Source organism: Misgurnus anguillicaudatus, chromosome 24, assembly GCF_027580225.2.
Source record: "Misgurnus anguillicaudatus chromosome 24, ASM2758022v2, whole genome shotgun sequence".
Taxonomy (NCBI): Eukaryota; Metazoa; Chordata; class Actinopteri; order Cypriniformes; family Cobitidae; genus Misgurnus; species Misgurnus anguillicaudatus.
In genome coordinates, this window is record NC_073360.2 from 36812981 (window position 1) to 36832430 (window position 19450).

The following is a 19450-nucleotide window of genomic DNA, read 5'->3' on the forward strand; positions in this document are numbered from 1 at the left end:
AAAAGCAAACAAAACTCAAGCTCTCTGAAGATAAACAGTCATATAAGAATGATAATAAATAATTATGCATGTATAATAAGCCTATACATATTTTTATTTAAGGTAGAAAAGTGATTTAATCAGGAGCAGTGAGAGATTTTCTCTCAATGCTGTTTGATTAACACGAGTGACAGACGGGAGCTAAATTAGGTAACTTCCCCTTTAAGACCAACGTCCAGATCCAATACACTGTCACACATGCGCTTTCTGTTTTAGCTGTTTACTTTCTCTTAAGACCTGACTGGTCGTGTTTATGAGGATGCTTGCAAAGACGGGAATTTTGACGCATATGTCTATTTAAGGCCAATAAAGCGGGAAAAATGCTCGCGAGCTTAATGAGCAGCAGTCGCGCGACTTGCCCGTTCCTCACAGACAGAAAAAGCAGCGGCTGCGCGACTTGTCCGCTCCTGACACACAGAAAGAACGCACGCATACAGATCTGTTGTCTGTGTTTCAATGGCTTAAAATAACTTGTTTTAAAACTGCAGTGCTTAAATACGTGTACAAACGTTACGTTTTCGCGATCACGCGCACAGGAGCGTGTCGTGGGCACGTAACCTCGATAGAAACGATAGTCCAAAATCTCTACCGGTTGACAATTTTCTACCGGTTAATTATGTCTACCGGTTTATCGCCCACCCCTAGCACACGCACATACGAAACTTCCTGTCTTCCTTAAAAACGCGCTTTTATTACCGTCAGACGAGATTGTGAGACTATACCCCAATAAGTCATGTTTAAATGCTGTTTTCATAACTCTTAAGCAACTGAAATAAGTTGTTGTGAAACGTAAACAGATCTCAGTTAAGAGAAACGACCGGTCCTGTCACAGACGCCTGCTGTGCACGTGCGCGTGCTCTGATTGAGTTCAGCTGAAGGTGGGATGCGATTGCTGTTTTTTGTTTCCCATGTAAAGAGCAGCTCGCATGGTGTCTCCTGCATCTGCCATGCTATCTTTAAACTAACTGTAGCTAGCTAAGCTAGAGGAGGTTAACTCGCAGCACTCAACATGTGTTTTTTCCGCTTGGCAAGCTGATCGGACGTGACAGGGGGGCGTGGCAGCATCAACGATTCCATTTTTTATGCGAAGTTCGAGGTTGTGACTTAATTTCGATCGATTTCGATTTAAAATTGACATGATTTACTCTGCTCTCTATACATATTATTGTAGGTGACTGTGTAACAGGGTTGAAAAATATATCATATACTGAAAGTATACAGTTAATATGGGAAGCAGGTACTGTAGTGATCTCTCTGGTACTGGAGAGTTATCGCCCTGGTACTTTCATCCTGAGGTAGGAAAGTTACAATTTCATAAAATAATAAAAGACCTGCTAAAATTTTCAAGCTCACACGGCATCATTTCCTATGAATGACCCCCACACATCCTTAAACAGTCGCTAACGGTGCATTGTGTCCGTCTCTAGCCAATACACCAGAAATGCATCTGTCACCAAAGACCAGCAGTCTTTTCTCATTGGAGTTATTTTACAAGGTCTTCCAGATACATTTGGCAGACCCTCAAGAGCATGACAGCACATTCAACCAAGTGTCACAGAAGTGTCACCCAAAAATTCAGTCATCATTTACTTATCCTGACGTTGCCCCAAACCTGTACTCCATGACTTTGACTTTTTGGTGCATACAAGTCTCTTTCGAGAACGAGGATGAATACATTTAATAAAAGTCATTTTGTGTGATTTACTGTTTTCTACATAAATCATCATATTGTAAAAAACATTCTGTATAACCTTGACATCTATTTATTAAGATCATGATCATCAATGAGTAAAACCAAACGCAAAAAAATGTCCTAATCTCATTATTAGAATATGAGATTAGCATGGATCCAGACATGGGTCGCAAATAGTTTTAATAGCCATATAACATGCATACCTGCTATCATTTATTGGACAATCCAGCTTTTAAATCTGGAAAGAAACAGGCATTCTTCATCTGAACTGGACCCTGGAGAGAGATAGAGAGAGAGAGAAGCAGTCAAACAGGTCGATCTTTCAGCTGTCTGAGCTTTAACTGGCATCTCTGCACACACACACAAACACAAACACTGTCAGTAGGGTTCAGTCAGCCATCTGCTGAGACACCCGATTAATTAAGACACATCACCCAGAAAACTATGACATCACTCTTTGTCTGTACAGGTACACACCATGGGCCTGACAAACAACAGTGATGACAGTTTACACAGAATTTGTGCTTATGAATTGTCCTTGGATGTGTTTCCGTACGGAATAAAACATTGGCAAACCAGAAAAAATGTTGCTTTGATGACTTCATGTAAAGCTATTTGGCCTGTTCATTTTATTGAAGAAGACAAATGATGACAAACTAGAACCTAAATGGGTCTGATAAAGTTTCCCTAGCCTAGACAGCAATAAGACTACACTGAGAGCAAAATCACTATTCTTAAATAAAGTTAATTCAACTTTCTAATCCATAATCGAGAAATATGTATAGAATTATGTATATTCATTTGAAAGGGAATTAAGTAAGGGATAATGTATAGGCAGCAGGTTGGTATCGCAGACGCTTCGCCAAGGGTCCTGATCACACTGTCGGGGCTTATTTCACGATAACCAGTCCTTCCAGAAATTTTTTTTGTGATTGTTGCGGGCAAAAATCCTTGATCTTGCAGCGCGTTTTCTTAAAAAATGTGATGGAATTTGCGGGATATTTATGCAATTTTATGCAATGAAAATGCGGGAACTTGCCGAAATTGCGGGAACTTGCCGAAATTGCGGGAACTTGCCGAAATTGCGGGAACTTGCCGAAATTGCGGGAACTTGCCGAAATTGCGGGAACTTGCCGAAATTGCGGGAACTTGCCGAAATTGCGGGAACTTGCCGAAATTGCGGGAACTTGCCGAAATTGCGGGAACTTGCCGAAATTGCGGGAACTTGCCGAAACTGTTTGCAGCTTTTCATTGATGTTCACGTTGCGTAATTACGTCACTTCCTAACATTCCCATGACAACAGGGGACATGGCTGCGCATGTGTGAAATAAATGCAAAATTTTTCAGCTTTCTGCTAAGATATATATTACTTTTTGATACGAAAATGCGGGGATTATGAAATCATGCAAGCCTGCATATTTTGCGAGCAGAAATCTGCAATTTATGCGGCAAAGTGCGGCGCATTTAAAAAAATGTGCAGACTTTGGCTGATCAAGAATTGAATCAAGCGATCGCATAATCGCGTTTTTCTGGAGGGACTGGATAACATCAGGTTGCTTGTACTTTATCCCTCTTATTACACGGCTATTTACCATATAAGTAAAGTAAGGAACATTAAATATTGATTTGAAATATTTTACTTGCTCATTTTTAACGAATGCCGACCTTCCGCAAGAAAAAAAATTTCTTAAAATGTGAGTAAACAAAAGTTTCACAAAATGCTTTCCAGGAAATTTCTTTTAAAAATATATAAACGTATCAAATGAAGGAACAGACCCTCTGCTTTCAAACAAACAATAAACAAACAAACAAAACGGGGAAAAAAAGTTTTTTCCTATCTATATTTTTCTCTGCTTATAAATTTTAATTATGGGTATTTTTCCTTAAAAATAAAATTTTTTTAGCAAAAGCTGAAATAATTGCATTTTTGTGAAGGAATTTCATTTTAGATCAGATTCAGAACGATTACCAAAACATACCAGAGCTTAAAATTAGTTTTTTTTAAATTGCTTACGTTTTTCACGTAATCGCGATATTACAGATGAACATAAACTCATCAGGAACACTTTTTTATGCAAATGTTTTTTTTATTGACGAGATAACTTGGCGGTGAAAGAGTTAAGATAAGACAAGACGTTTAAATGTCACAAACATGGTATTCATTTGTAATGCCATATATGTTTTCAAAAAACATATTTATATTTATTTTTGTATTGTTTAAAACTCTACCTGTAAAAATGATTTGTAGCATTTGGGTTACCATGTTTTATTCGTATTAAGCAGTTGTTATCTGGGAATAACAAACCTGCAAATTGGATAGCTATCCAATTAGAGAAAGCGCATGAAGTGACCAGGTGTAAAAAGGCACTATGATTAATATTTTACCCAGAAACTCGAAATCCATAATGAAGATGCACCTGGGCAGTTCAATGAGAAATTACATAATTACATTTCTCAGAGGATGCTTTACTTGGCTAATAAACAAAAGGTAATTTACTCTGTAATTGTTTTGTTTTTTTACCTAGGTTGATTTAGAAAAACACAGATTATTTAGGTACAATTAGCACATCTTTACCATTTATCTAATCTCTATAGAGAAAAAAAGTGTACTGTCTGAATTGTGCTTAAAGCTTAAACTTGTGCTATAGCTCATTGACAGAGCATTGCGTTAGGTCATGTGTTCAAACCCAGGGAACATATGCTGATAAAAATGTATAGTTTGCAAGTCGCAAGGATAAATGCATCTGCCAAATGCATAAATATAAATACTGTAAGTCAATTAACAGTCAAATATTACAACATCAAGAGTATGCAATACACAGCTCTATACTCTTACAGTATATCAATAATTATATTACATTTAGTTGTGCCGCTTTAATCGGTTTGGACAAGCAGCTGGGCGGACACCTGTCATTTAATTGATATTTAAATTGATATGGCTAAACAAGCTGTCGAAGATATGAAATCTTACTGTTTTGTATGGAAAAAGAAATTTGAAATGAAAAAGATGTTTTGCATATCACAACTAATTAGATTAAAAGACCTCATATGCTGGGCTGAATTTTTAAACAGATGCTAATTGCAAGTTTCAGATGTGGTTTAATTGCCAGCCGGCTGTATTGCTGACGTTTGTGTCTGAGGTCCACACAAAACATCTAACACAGCTCCTCAGCACAGAAATACATTAACTAAACCAATGTATAACGCTAGTTTAAATATCCATACACTGAACCACAGTCCAATGTATAATGTGGATTTAATATAATCCGTCTACATTCTCACAAGAAACTGAGGCCACAAGCGATGTTGCTCGTAAACCAGGACAAAACATATGGTGAGGGAAGAGTTTTTACTGCTCGCCCCAAGACGAAAAAAAACCTTTAACAGATTATCTGAGGACATCAGTGAGATTGAATGCATTGCATTTAAATACAACTAAAAGAAAGAGATGTGCAGAGATGTTAAATACACAGATGGGTTTTTAGAGCAAACTATTTTGGAGCGACTCCGATCTGGAGGGACAAATCTGCAGCCACTAAATTCTGTGTTTTACTTTTAAAGTGTCTTTAGAAGACACCATTAGAGGTTAAATTGTATTTTTAGTGGTTCTGGCATCTTCTGTGCATATCTTAGCAATAACATCGCACATTCTCAGCAACTTCTGCCGGTAAGTGCCATGATTTATCTGATAACTGCACCTAATTTGAAAGTTGCTTTGCTTTAGAAATGCACCAGCTAAAAAAACATAAATGATTCTGTAAATTACAGTACCTGACCTTCACTGTATTGCAATTACGGTAACAATAGCACTTAATTTGTTAACATTAGTTAGGTGTTTGGTATTACGGTCTATAATTATGAGCTGCATTTTTATCCATCTCAGTTAATGTCAGTTTAGAAATACACTTTAACTCTCTGTTAATTCACATTTGATTATTATACAGAGAGAAGATTTCATACAACGTATGTGAAATGTGTGAAATAACGTAACATTATAGAGGGACGAACCCCTGTTGGGTTGTAAATAACCAAGCATTTCTAAAGTATTTACTTATGTTATCGAGTTAAACGTGATTGTAAAGTGTTACTGCAATTATTGTGGCTCACCTAAAGTAACAATTTGCTCAAATATGATTTTTATCCTAAATCAAAATTAATGTTGTTTTCAGCACAAGCCTGCGAGTTGTCTTGAAAATGTTACTATTTCACAGTAGTTTTGAATAATTACATCTGTTGTTATTATAAACAAATGAATTATTTGTATAAAGGAGGCGAGTAAAATCTGGACAAATATTAAATCTGTTAGCATTCCCACCACCTTTTCTACATAAACATTTCATGCTAACCAGTCAATCAAAAAGTTAGCCAAGTAAATTTTGGTTAAAGGGATAGTTCACCCTAAAATGTTTCCCAATGTTTCTCACTCTTTTTCAAAATCCAAACTTTTTTACATGTGTTTTTTTTTTGATACTATAGTATATAGACCTCAATCACCATCCACTCCCATTGTAACCAGAAAACCCTTCAAGCTTCAAAATGACCCAAAAATGTTAAATAAATAACTCCACTCGACTTGTGTCATATATATATACTACTCAACATTTATAGTGGATCAAACTCTTATTATAAAAGTTGTCTTAATATTTTGAACAATAGCCGGGGCCATTCCACTGAATCGGTGCCATTTCCGTCCCCAGGACATATAAAAATGCAAGAAAACTAACTTTAAAGTACATTTTATTAATCAGCAAAGTATCCTGCATTTAAAACATTTATAAAAACTACACAGAACACTAAAAAAACAGCTTTTTTTATTCATCTCTGCTCTTTATCTCTATACTTTACCTTTAAATATAAAGCATAAAATTCTTCAGATATCTTTATTTGCATTTTTGTCCGAGTCCAAATCCCATCTTCGCTTTAAATTTTTTTTTAACATTGAAAAAGTTATAACAGATAAAAAGCACATTGTAGTCATGTCCCCGATTTCACTCAGTCCTGTTACCCATAAAATTTGGAAGGGGGATACAGCCTAAATCTCGATGGAATCAGTACAGCCTAAATCCCGTGAGATGTTGGATTTAGGTTTAGGTTTGGGGTAGGATTAGGATCAAATAGCACTCATCTGACAGGATTTCAGGACATTTTGCTGTTTGCTGTATTGTTTTGACATCTTGTTTGGTTCTGTGTGATATTGACAACATCAAGTTATGCCCCTGTATCAAGTTACACCCTGTCCTGTTACCCTCCTGTCCTGCCGTCTACAGACAGACCCATCTCACACATTCACCCCTCTGAAAATCTAGGAATATTCCACAAGTCACATTTTTAAGGAAGTCACATTTTCAGGAAGTTACATCATCTGAATCTTCTGAAGGCCACGTAAAGAACAAAAGTCACTTTTCTCATTTTTTATTCTGTATATTTTATGATATCGATGCTATGACTGTGAATGTCTTTATGTTCAGTCCTATTTCCTATATATATTTTTTTGATGTTATCGCTTTATTTTAAAATAAAATTGGTAAATTACTAAATTTTACTCAATGTCTTCATGTTTTAGCACATATGTAATGCAGAACATTAATTTTATGTAATATATGCTTAAAAATCAGTCCTGTTACCAAAATGCTTCCATCCACCATTTAGTAACTATGTTAAAGAGCACCAATGGTCCGATTCACGATTTTCCATTTCTTTTGGTGTGATAAGTGTGTATTAGTACATGTTAACGAGGCAAAAGGTACAAACCCCAAGGTAAACGATGACGCAAGTAATCTCTTTTCTTGGACTACAACAAACACACGGATTGTAGGCAACAGTTTACTTTCTGGGATTGATGATGTAGTTAAGACCGAAATTATCATAATTCCTCCCGCTTCGGACTCAAAGCCTGTAAGTTAACTCTTGTTAGCAACCAAATCTTTCAAACATGACAAGGAGCGTCACATTTCCGGCTGATGTCAGAGGTATTCAGACCAATCACAATGTACAGATTAGCTGGCCAATCAGGGACAGTTTTGTACAAAATTTGTGCGTTTCAGAGAAAGGGCAATCTGAACCATAAACCACGCGCAAACACCAAATCCCCAAATAACGCTGTTGTTTTTTAGCATTGAAATAGGTGCTCTTTAAAAATTAAACTAGTTACCTGAGATTGACCAATACTAATTTTGAAAGTAAAATGTGTGTGCTATTAGATTTAGTGTTAAAAAAAGATTTTAAAAAATGAACTTCAATATTGACAAAATTGCAAATAGCACCAATTCAGTGGAATAGTCTTTGGACAATTGTTTTGATCCACATGTTGACTATATTTTAAGTGTCCTGAAGACATGTAGTCCTCTCTACTTCCTAGATATCGCTTCGCTTTTGTTACACATATTTTAAAAGTAAACATCCACAAACTGCCTTAACAACAGACAGTTCAGATGCAAAAAAGTGCACGAAAAGAGAGACGAGACTAAATATGTTCGTCACTGACTTCTTTTTCCATGACTAAGACAAGACGATGACGAGACTGCACAGATGTCCAAAAACGCTGACTAAAACTAAATTAACATGCTTTATTGTTGACGAAAAAAGACGAAACTAAAATGTTTCGAAGCTGCCACACGAAACTACATCCAGCAAGAACGCAACCCCCATAGATAGCGAACAAGAGCTGACATCATTCGTGAATGTGTCTCTTAAATTATAATTAATTTGTTACATTTATATAGTGTTATTTTCTCAGTACTCAAAGCGCTTTACATATGAATGGGGGAATCTCCTCAACCACCACCAATGTGCAGCATCCACCTGGATGATGCGACGGCAGCCATATTGCGGCAGAACACCCACCACACACCAGCTCATAAGTGGAGAGGAGACAGTAGTATGAGGGATATAGCCAATTAGTATGAGGGATGATTAGTAGGCCAATGGGCAAGTTTGGCCAGGATGCCGGGGCACACCCCTACTCTTTTTGGAATGACATCCTGGGATTTTTAATGACCACAGAGAGTCAGGACCTCGGTTTAACGTCTCATCTGAATGACGGTGCTTTTTTGACAGTATAGTGTCCCTGTCACTATACTGGGGTGTTAGGACCCACACAGACCACCTGCTGGTCTCACTAACACCTCTACCAGCAGCAACCTGGTTTTCCCAGGTGGTCTCCCATCCAAGTACTGACCAGGCTCAGCCCTGCTTAGCTTCAGTGGGCAAGATGTCTGGGGCTACAGGGTGATATGGCCGCCCCAGAAAACCACACATTTAACAAAGTTGCATTCAACAAAAAATATTCAGCAAGTGTATTTTGTCAGGTGATTATGACATTTAACCAATATTTGAGATGTGTGAAACACTATTTGACTGAAATGGTTATCAGAAATAATTTATTTAAAAAAAGACAAAATTGTTTTAACGAAAACTTGATTAAGATATACTGTGTTTTCTTTTGACTAAAACTAGACTAAAATAACGAGACTTTTAGTTGACTAAAACTTGACTAAGATACCTTGAGTTGTCTTTTGACTAAAACTACACTAAAATGATAAGACTTTTAGTCGACTAAAACTTGACTAAAGGGGGTTGCATACTGGCCGCACAGCTCAGCACGGCCCCGTTCTAAAAAACTCAAACACATTGCTTTCTAGTATACGCACACTGGCGCCGACAGGTGGCGCCTGTCCGCACCGCCCAGCTACGACTCAGGAACCTGCTCAAATCCGTCGCGCCACAGAGCGCCACTCACGTAGTTTAACATTAAATAACATCAATTTTGTCCGAAATCATTAACGATTAACATTGCCTGCTAACTTATATTTTGCATTTTGAAGTAGACGCTATCTGACAAAGCTCGCGCTATGTAATGTGCACTTCCGGTTTACAATACCTCCGAGTTGTCCAAGACGCGACTCTACGCGGCACGCCGCTGAGCTGCGCGGCAGGTGTGCGACCCCCTTAAGATATATTGAGTTTTCTTTTGACTAAAACTTTTTTTTTTGAGACTTTTAGTCGACTAAAACTTGACTAACAAAAAAAGTGAAATATGTGAATGACGGAATATGACTAAAACCAACAAGGACATTTGGCTCAAGATTAAGACTAAATTAAAAATAGGTGACAAAATTAACACTCATTTTGCAACAAAAATCTGCATTTGGGTTCTGAAGGACAAGGACAAACATTGGGTGTGCAAACAACATAATGGTGAGTAAACAATAACAACATTTCCAAGTCTATACACTCAAAAAAGGTGCTAAATGGAATTAAAAGCTTGTATGTAGAACACAGGTTCTACATAGGTGATGTTTAGCACAAACGGTGCATTCACACAGGGCTTGACGGAAGGCTTGTCTAAAGCGTGGCCAACAGCCAATCACAGGGGCCGCAGCACATGCTCTGCCTAGGTTATTTGCATAAGGTGATTGGCTGACGCTCGCTTTGCCGCTTGAAAAGTTGAGAAATGTTCAAATTCTGCCGACGGATCCACAATTCAGTTCGCCAACACTTGACGTCACCCATTAAAAGTGAATGGGAAGCGTCAACGCTTACGCCCCGTGTTAATGCGCCGTAAAAATGGTTCCGAGCTAGCGACCACTTTTAGTGCTATTTAGCACCATTTGTTTTAAAGTGTAAGCTTAGGTTATTGATTTCTGCATATGGTTTATAGATATGGATTACAGTTCTGTCATTTCAGACATGACTTAAATTCCTTAGTCTTTTCCTTTCAACATTATCTAAAATTTGACTTAAGAGCTGTGAGGGCTTGATATCTCAGGAAAATATTTTACTGATCAAGCATTTACATTCCTTATCTCAATGCTATTAAATTAATAGAACCTCAAATACTTAGATATTGTAAGGTGAACAGGTTTTCAGTGTTTTTTCCTACCATTTGTAATGATGACACATCTGGCAGTCACAGCCGACCTGTCCATCACCACAGGCTGTGTGTCTCTGCGTGTTTAGATAGACTCGTCTCTGTCCATCCATTACTCTGAACTTTAAGCAAGCCTGCAGATCATTTATTACTGATCACTGTGTAAACACATCTGTCTCACTCAATCACCTGTAAACACACAATCACACACAAAAACTTAAAAACTTCTTAAACAACAAAAAATAAGTAAAATGTGCATTCAGCATGTATGCTCACCATGCCCGCATACACACCCTACTGGCAAAAATATTGATTAACTGTTGGTAATGAGAAATGCATTGGTTTACAATGCAAACTATAAATGTCTCTGTGGGTCTGTAATGTGTTGAGTTTTATGGGTACGATGTTATCTGGCAGCGGGGAACCAGCAGACATCTTTAAATCCTCCTGGAATGAGTCCCAGAACATAATAGGCTATATATTGGAATTTTATAAAGATTTTCATGTTTATATTGGTATTTTTAATTGAAACCATTTGTCTTTTTACTCAGCATGGCACCTACAGCAAACACACGTGTCAGACACAGCGACGTTAGAAAGAAACTCTAAATAAACTTTTGGCACGCGGCACCTATAAATAAATACATCTCACGTCAGGAGTCTTTAAATAATGCACGTTTTTAAAGTGAGTCCTACTGCTCTCATTTGATTGGTAGACGTTCGATTTCACGAGCTCGTGGCTGTGGGGGCGCGCAGCTTCTGCGATCTATCCCAAAAGAGCGCACGAGTCCTTTCTATCTCCATCTCTCCGGCTCTGTGATCCGCGCTCTATATTTAGCTCACAGAAGTCTATTTCGGTCCTCACGTGCCAGACAGAATCTCCTCGCCCTCGTGCCAAATCCTCCACCTCCGCATTTACTTCTCTCTCTCCTTCTATGCCTCGCTCGCTCCACACTACACCCCCCTCTATTTCCAGGCTTCAGCTTTCTTGCGTTTTGCTTTTCATATTCTCTCTCTCTCTCTCTCTCTCTCTCTCTCTCTCTCTCTCTCTCTCTCTCTCTGACTTTCTCTCGCGCGCGCTCACATGCCAGTTGTCAGGTGTCCAGCTTTCTGTAGCGAGAAGTGCAAGCATGAGGAGAATACAAACAGGACCCCACTAATGAGCCAAAGCTGGAGATAGAGAGCGACCAGGGCCGTGCACAGGGGGATGGCCCGGTGGCTAGAGCCACTGCCCCTCTGCCCTAATTGGCTTAGGTGCCCCTCTCACCAACCGCCAACCCCGGTCAAATTCTGTTACCGCTCCACTGTTTCTAGTAATCCACTTCGTGATTTCCCGCCCGCTCCGCAGCATCTCTCACAATCTGTGTCCACTCTTGGCGGAGAGGACAGTTTGTTGTATTGACAGATAGATTCATTACATTTCCTCAGTTGTTGAGCTGCTGAATAAGTATTTTGGTAGTTTGAAGCCGAGAGAGTTCGTGTACTATATTTATTTTTGCTTGCTTGTGTTCTCGTGATCACGACTTACTTTTCTCGTTATCTCAAGACAACAGTTGTTTTCTACTGATCTCGACATAACAAAAGTTGTATTCTTGTATTGTGATTAAAGTTACGTGTACTCAATAGTATGTATTTTGTTTGTAGACAGCAAAATCATATTTTGCTAAATTAGCGTGGATGAACAAATAAGATTTTACTTTGATAAGGAATTTGCTAAAAAAAAACAGATTTGTCAATAATTGACAATTTTATAGTGGTGAATTTAGGGAGCGTCTTTAAAGTAACTAATATATACGTTTCTACTTTAACATGCATTTAAATTGAATGACTTAAAGTCAACAATCAGTCACAAAACCAACTGTAAAGTGTTCATGTTGTTGTCAACTATAATGCACACTTTAACATTTTTGATATTAATTTAAAATAAACTGTTAAATACTATTAAATATAGAAACGTGTACATTATTACTTTAGAGCTGGTCCCTAAATTCACGAGCATCAAACATCCAACTTCATTTATTTATTAGGTTTATCGGCAATTAGCTACACGTGTAGTAACGGCAAAGACCCAAACTCTGCATCAGCAGTCCACTTTAAAATAAACAAAATATTATGGACAGGAAGTTACATTATGGCCTTTGGTTTATCATGTCAGGATAACGAGAAGACAGCTTTTGTTGTCTCGAGATCATGAGAAAATTAGTCGTGATCACGGGAAAACAAGCAAGCAAAAATAAAAATATCGATGACCTCTCGGCTTTCGTAGCCTATGTTTTTGTATTTCTGTCGGTAATGATTTGCTCTCAGTCTTCTAAAAGTGCTAATAACTTAGCAAGTAAGTAACAACAAAATATGCACATTCTTAGAATAACAGTTCTTGTCTAATCAAAGAAATGTACCCGATGAGATCTAATATAAATAACACAAAATTTGCTAAAAAAGACACAAATAAAAAAACTATGTTTTCACAAAAAAACTGAGTCGAAATGGAGGCTGCAAACGCAGTTCAACATTGCAAACATGAATTCAAAGCTTCAGCACGTAAATCACATAGAATATTAAGCAGTTTTGTCACCCTTAAATTCTTGTTATTAATTATATTTTCCATTAAAACTTCTCTTATTTGATACTAATCTGTAAAACATCATATTTATAATTTTTTGTTAAAACATTATAAATGGTGCCCCCTTTTTGGTTTGAGCCACTGCCCCTCCAAATGTCTGTGCACGGCCCTGAGAGCGACAGAGTAAGAGAAAGACAGACCGACCTTTATTGTCATTTGTTCTTTTTTTGTTTATTCCTCTCAAGAATGATATGATAGATGGACATAGATCCAATAAATTGCAAAGACAGAGGAGAAATGAGAGAGAGAGAGAGAGAGATACAGAGGAGGGAGGGTGTTTGTTTGGTGTCAAATAATTGGAGCCCATTAAAATTCATTCATTTGGATGTGTCCAGAAATGTCTATTTCAAGTTATCTCATTAAATTTAATACTGTGTTATCTGGCAATTTTCAGTTCTCTGGCCATGCTGACAAAGATATAGATGACCACCGAAATAATAACGGCCCATCAAAACAACAAGTGTTATGCCAATTAGGAAGAGTCATCTCATCCTTCTAAATATCCCTGCTGAAAAATCCAGCATTAAACCAGCATGGGAGTTATGCTGGTCTATGCTGGTTTGATGCTGGTTTAGCGTGGTCACCAGCATACCAGCACCAAAACACAACATATGCTGTATCTTGCTGGTATAACCAGCATGGGATGCTGGTGCTAATGCTGGTTTGGTGCTGATTTAGCTGATGCTAATACTGATGCTGGTCTTGCTGGTATGCTGTTTTTTTCAGCAGGGATTGCTCATCGAGTCAACATAAAATCAAAATGTTTCCTACACACGCACCTTCTCTTAAGTTTGCTCTCTCTCAACATAACGCCAAATGTGACGCTAGTCGACATAAAATAAAATTGGTAAATTACTAAAATTTACTCAATGTCTTCATGTTTTTAGCACATATGTAATGCAGAACATTAATTTTATGTAATATATGCTTAAAAATCAGTCCTGTTACCAAAATGCTTCCATCCTCCATTTAGAAACTATATGTTAAAGAACACCAATAGTCAGATTCACGGTTTTACTTTTCATTTGGTGTGTAAGTGTGTATTTGTACATGTTAACGAGGCAAAAGGTACAAACCCCAAGGTAAACGATGACGCAAGTAATCTCTTTTCTTGGACTTCAACAAACACGCGGATTGTAGGCAACAGTCACACATTTATTAAGCTAAAACAAAGTTGTGACTGCTGAGTTAGCACTATATGCTAGTTAATGCTATATACTAACATTTGGTCTGAAGTTCTACTATTGACATTACAGTTACGTTTTGCAGGTAAACAAACACAAACTTACCACTCAGAAACGTCCATTAACAATCTCCAAACAATTGATAATTCCTTAAAGGAATAGTCTACTCATTTTCAATATTAAAATGTGTTATTACCTTAACTAAGAATTGTTGATACATCCCTCTATCATCTGTGTGCGTGCACGTAAGTTCTGGAGCGCGCTGCGACGGTTCAATAGCATTTAGCTTAGCCCCATTCATTCAATGGTACCATTTAGAGATAAAGTTAGAAGTGACCAAACACATCAACGTTTTTCCTATTTAAGACGAGTAGTTATACGAGCAAGTTTGGTGGTACAAAATAAAACGTAACGCTTTTCTAAGCGGATTTATAAGAGGAGCTATATTTTTTGGCGTAATAGCACTTTTGGGAGTACTTCGACTCGGCGCAGTAACACCCTCCCTCTCCCATTATGAGAGTGAGAAGGGGAGCGGACTTTTCAGGCGAGTCGAAGTACTCCCAAAAGTGCTATTACGCCATAAAATATAGTTCTTCTTTTAAATCCGCTTAGAAAAGTGCTACGTTTTATTTTTTTACCACCAAACTTGCTCGTCTTAAATAGGAAAAACGTTGATGTGTTTGGTCACTTCTAACTTTATCTCTGTTTGATACCATTGAATGAATGGGGCTAAGCTAAATGCTATCGAAGCATCGCAGCGCGCTCCAGCACCCACGCGCACGCACACAGATGATAGAGGGATGTATCAACAATTCTTAGTTAAGGTAATAACATATTTTAATATTGAAAATGAGTAGACTATTCCTTTAAAGCAACACTTAAGAGTTTTTGCTCGTTGCTCCCCCTACAGGTTAGAAGCGTAATTGTCTATTACCACTGTCATAAATAATTTAGCCTACTGCAGCAAAGCTGGCTTTGATTGGATTGTAGGTCTGCCGTAAAGCAAGTTTTTGTAGTTTTCACTCGAACTACAGGACCCTACGTTTGGAAACTTCTTTAGTGCGGTTTTGGCCGATAGAGGGCTGCAAAGCGAATGTGAAAGTGCCGTTCACCCTGTTTCGAGTGGATGAACGACTGAAACTTTTTTGGAAACGTTATTTTAAGGTAAAAAAAACTCTTTGGTGTTGCTTTAAGATGTAAAATAAGTATTTGGTCTTCTCAGAGTGCATAACGTTTTAGCTCAAAAATACTCCACAGATAATTTATTATAACATGTTAAAATTGCCACTTTGTAGGCCTGAGCAAAAATGCGCCTTTTTGGGTGTGTCCTTTAAAATGCAAATGAGCGTATGAAATGCAAACACTGATCACAATGATAGTGGTTCATTGCAATTGAACCTCAATTGTGCTGTCAATTATTTTTTCTCTCTCTGTTTCTCTCTGCACTAAATGGCCGTGCCGTGGTTGGATAGTGCAGATTAAGTGGCGGTATTATTGTAATTCGCCTAGCTACCTACCTCACAAAACAGGCGAAATCTGAGTGACCTAATTTTTCAAATGCTTCAGAGAATGGTTCACCAAAACTGAGTTACTGGGTGGGTCTTTTTTACATTTTCTGGGTTGATAGAAGCAATGGGGACCCAATTATAGCACGTACAGTAAACATGGAAAAGTCAGATTTTCTCGCCATGACCCCTTTAAAAGAAAGCATGAATCCTGTCATTTCCACAGTGTATACAGTAATATGGCTACATTAGAAGTAGGCAAGGCATTGAACAATTATAAATAAAATCATTAATCTATTATATCCAATTTTTTGGTTCCTGTCACAGCCACCGACACCATTTGGTCATAAAATGGTCCCAAGCTGTCACCGGGGCGGTACCCTTTAAAAGGTAATATGTGCCATTTAGGTGCAGATACATTATGTAGGTACCAATATGACCTTTGTAGGTGCAAAAGGTGTAGCTTTGAAAAGGGTACCGCCCCAGTGACAGCTCGAGAGAGAGAGAGAGAGACCCCATTTCTTTTCTGATAGTGCACAGAGGAAAAAAACACAGATGTTATGTTAATGACATACAACTAAAAGCACATCTGTTTGGAACTGCAGTCACCCATATAAAATGGCAATTTAGACAACTTCTCTGTTTAAATAAACTATCACACTATCAGAAAACGTACACAAGCTGAGATGGTATTTAGGTACAAAGGTGTACTTTTGAAAGGGTGAGAAGGTACAAAAGGTTTTCACTGGGGCGTAGGGTTGTGCCGATAGACGATATCATCGTCCATCGTGATGGTTGACTGACATCACGATGGAGAGACACCATCGTGATGCCACGCCCCCTCCCCACTCCGCTGCGAGTCGACATATTACTCTCTTCTATATAGACTATAGTTAACCTAATATCTTTGCGTGAATTGCTCTATAAATTAAATAGAAAATATAACTAATGCATATATGCTATTTTAAATACTGTAGTCTATGCCTGAGACGTGACGTGTGTTAGTCTGTGAAAATATCCTGTCAGGCATTTGATCTTGACTAGGGATGGGCACGGATATTCGAATATTCGAATGGCAATAATAATTCGAATTTAAAAAATGCTATTCGAATGTTTGTTTGTTTTTAATGTGCCACCAAAGGGTAACAACTTATTTAATGCTTTTTCACTTCATCTATACTGTCTTTTACAGACTTAAATGTAAAATATACATGAACATTAATTTTTATGTATTTCTGATTGTTTGGCAATGCAGATTGCAGACGAATTTAAGTTTTTCCTTTTATCTCCGGGTTTGTCCGTGCCGCGCCGTATTTGGCCACTGGCTTACGTGAGGGCTCACGTGTTATTAAACGTGCTTCTCCGCCGCCCGACTCAACACATCACGAGAGATTTGTAAGCTTTCTGTTATAAAGTCTACTTTATTTTGTTAATAAGGAGACAGACACGGAGAACGAAATGAAACGGAGAACATTTATTATATGCGGTGCTCTTTTGAAAATGAACCGGATAACCATCATCAGGAAGAGTTTTCTCCGCAGCACCGGCATTATTGTATCTAGGCAGAAGAACGGGCTTTCACCGAAGCAGGTAGGGTAAAGATGGTTTCTTTATTCACAAATACATGTCAAACTAGAAGATATTTATATGTTGACTGAGCAGTCGGTTATGTAGATGTGTTTTTTCATTTGCTCCGGGCTCTTGGTGTTTTGAGTCTGTTTAAATGATGATAGCCTACTTTGTCAAGTCCTCAAACTTTAAACTTCGCAAGTCCTCAAACTTCGCTTAGATTTGGGGTTAGTGTATAATATTTGGTATAATATAATGTATGTAAGATCAAACAGTAATGAATTAATACTAACGACCGACTTGAAACTAAGGATTTGACTAGACTTCGCTCCGCATTCAGTTTTAACGCATTTTTTTCTGTAGGATATTTTTTAAGAAGAAATTATATATATATATATATATATATATATATATATATATATATATATATATATATATATATATATATATATATATATATATATATATATATATATTTATTTTTTACAATGTTTTCAACTTAAAAATACATACATATATATATACATACAGAATATAAGTTTAGCTTGTTGTGGATATTTCCTAATTATAAGCCTTCTGTGAAATTATGACAAAATGAAAAATACAAAACACGCATGTCTTAATTAACATAATTTAAATAAACGAATATTCGTTCTTTAAGAGCTTAAATATTCGAAAAATTAAATATTAAAAGTAATAGTAAATTACTGTTAATAGTAAGTTACTGGAAAATGCCCATCCCTAATCTTGACATTGCTAGAATCTTGTCTTTTTACATGTTGTACATTTATCTTAAAATAATTAATTTTGTACAAGAAAACAGCCCATATTAATCATTTATTAGTAGCCTATTGTAGTGTCTCGGGAGATCGTGCTCATTGTTACATTGAGGCTATACTGCACTGAAGCGGCAGATTAGGATATAAACCCAGAATTCAGCAAACGTCAAGAACAAGAAAACGGGAACAACACTCCGACCGAAACGCGGGATTTACATACACAGACCATGTTTAAATTTCGATGTGTCTGGCCCTGTTCACTTTGTCTAGTTTTAATAAGCTGCGGATTGAAGTGCTGGCTGCTCCCCGCGGTGCTGAAGACCCGCTCTCTGACGGAGTACTTGTGGCACATATGCACAGATATTTACGTGCAAAATTTGGAAAGCGCGGAGGAGTCGTTGGGTTAGTAAAATAACGAAATTATAGCTTTTAAATAGAAAAAAATATTTATGTAAAGAGATTAAAAAGTGCTTAAAAGTGCACAACTCTTCTTCAGTGGATTAAAGCTACGTTTCCCCCTTATGTGCAACCTATAGGAAAGAGACATTAGTTGGGATAGTAAAATAACAAAATTATAGATTTTAAGTACAGAATAGTATTTATGTAAAATATATATTAAAATAAAAAGTGCAAAACTCTTCTTAAGTGGAAGTAATAAAGTAAAATAACGAATAATAATTATATAATAAAGAAAAATTAAAATACCCCCCCCCACCTAACGATATCATCGTCCATCGCGATGGTTTACGTAACCATCGTCAACTGCCAATATATGGGGACATCGCCCAACCCTACTGGGGCGGTACCTTTTCAAAGACCTAAAAGATGCATATCGGTACCTCAAATGTACAAATCTGTACCAAAATGGCACATATTAGGACTTTTTTAAAGGTACCGTCCGATGACAACTTTAAACCGGAGTTGTATACATGCTTTGCCAAACGGACATCCATTGTATGTCCATTACTGTAAATATCATTTTTGTTTGTTTTAACAAATTGATGGACAAGTTCAAATGAATGTTAATCAACAAAACATGCATCCAATAAAAGCTTCATATGTTTTAAAGCCACAACAATCTTTAAAATATAAATGCTTTATTTAATTTGAACAGGTTTAACATTTAAATAGGTTTTATTATTTTTAAAAAAAATATTCTTTAAAAAATTATCACAAACTTCACAAGTC

General features: G+C 37.2%; 1 long non-coding RNA gene across 4 annotated transcripts in view; it reads right to left on the bottom strand.

The window, feature by feature from the left end:
• Nucleotides 1–14727, bottom strand: part of LOC129438545 (uncharacterized) — a 45460-nt gene extending 30733 nt beyond the window's left edge. For 3 of the 4 annotated variants that reach the window (XR_008642640.2, XR_012367772.1, XR_008642638.2), the window contains exons 1-3: nt 14606–14727; nt 10615–10791; nt 1936–2007 (exon numbers count right to left, since the gene is read on the bottom strand). This is a non-coding gene — a long non-coding RNA (uncharacterized lncRNA). Of the gene's footprint in view, nt 1–1935; nt 2008–10614; nt 10792–14514; nt 14569–14605 lie in introns of those variants that run through there. The other variant, XR_008642639.2, reaches the window with a different exon arrangement.
• Between the last annotated feature and the right edge of the window lie 4723 nt (nt 14728–19450).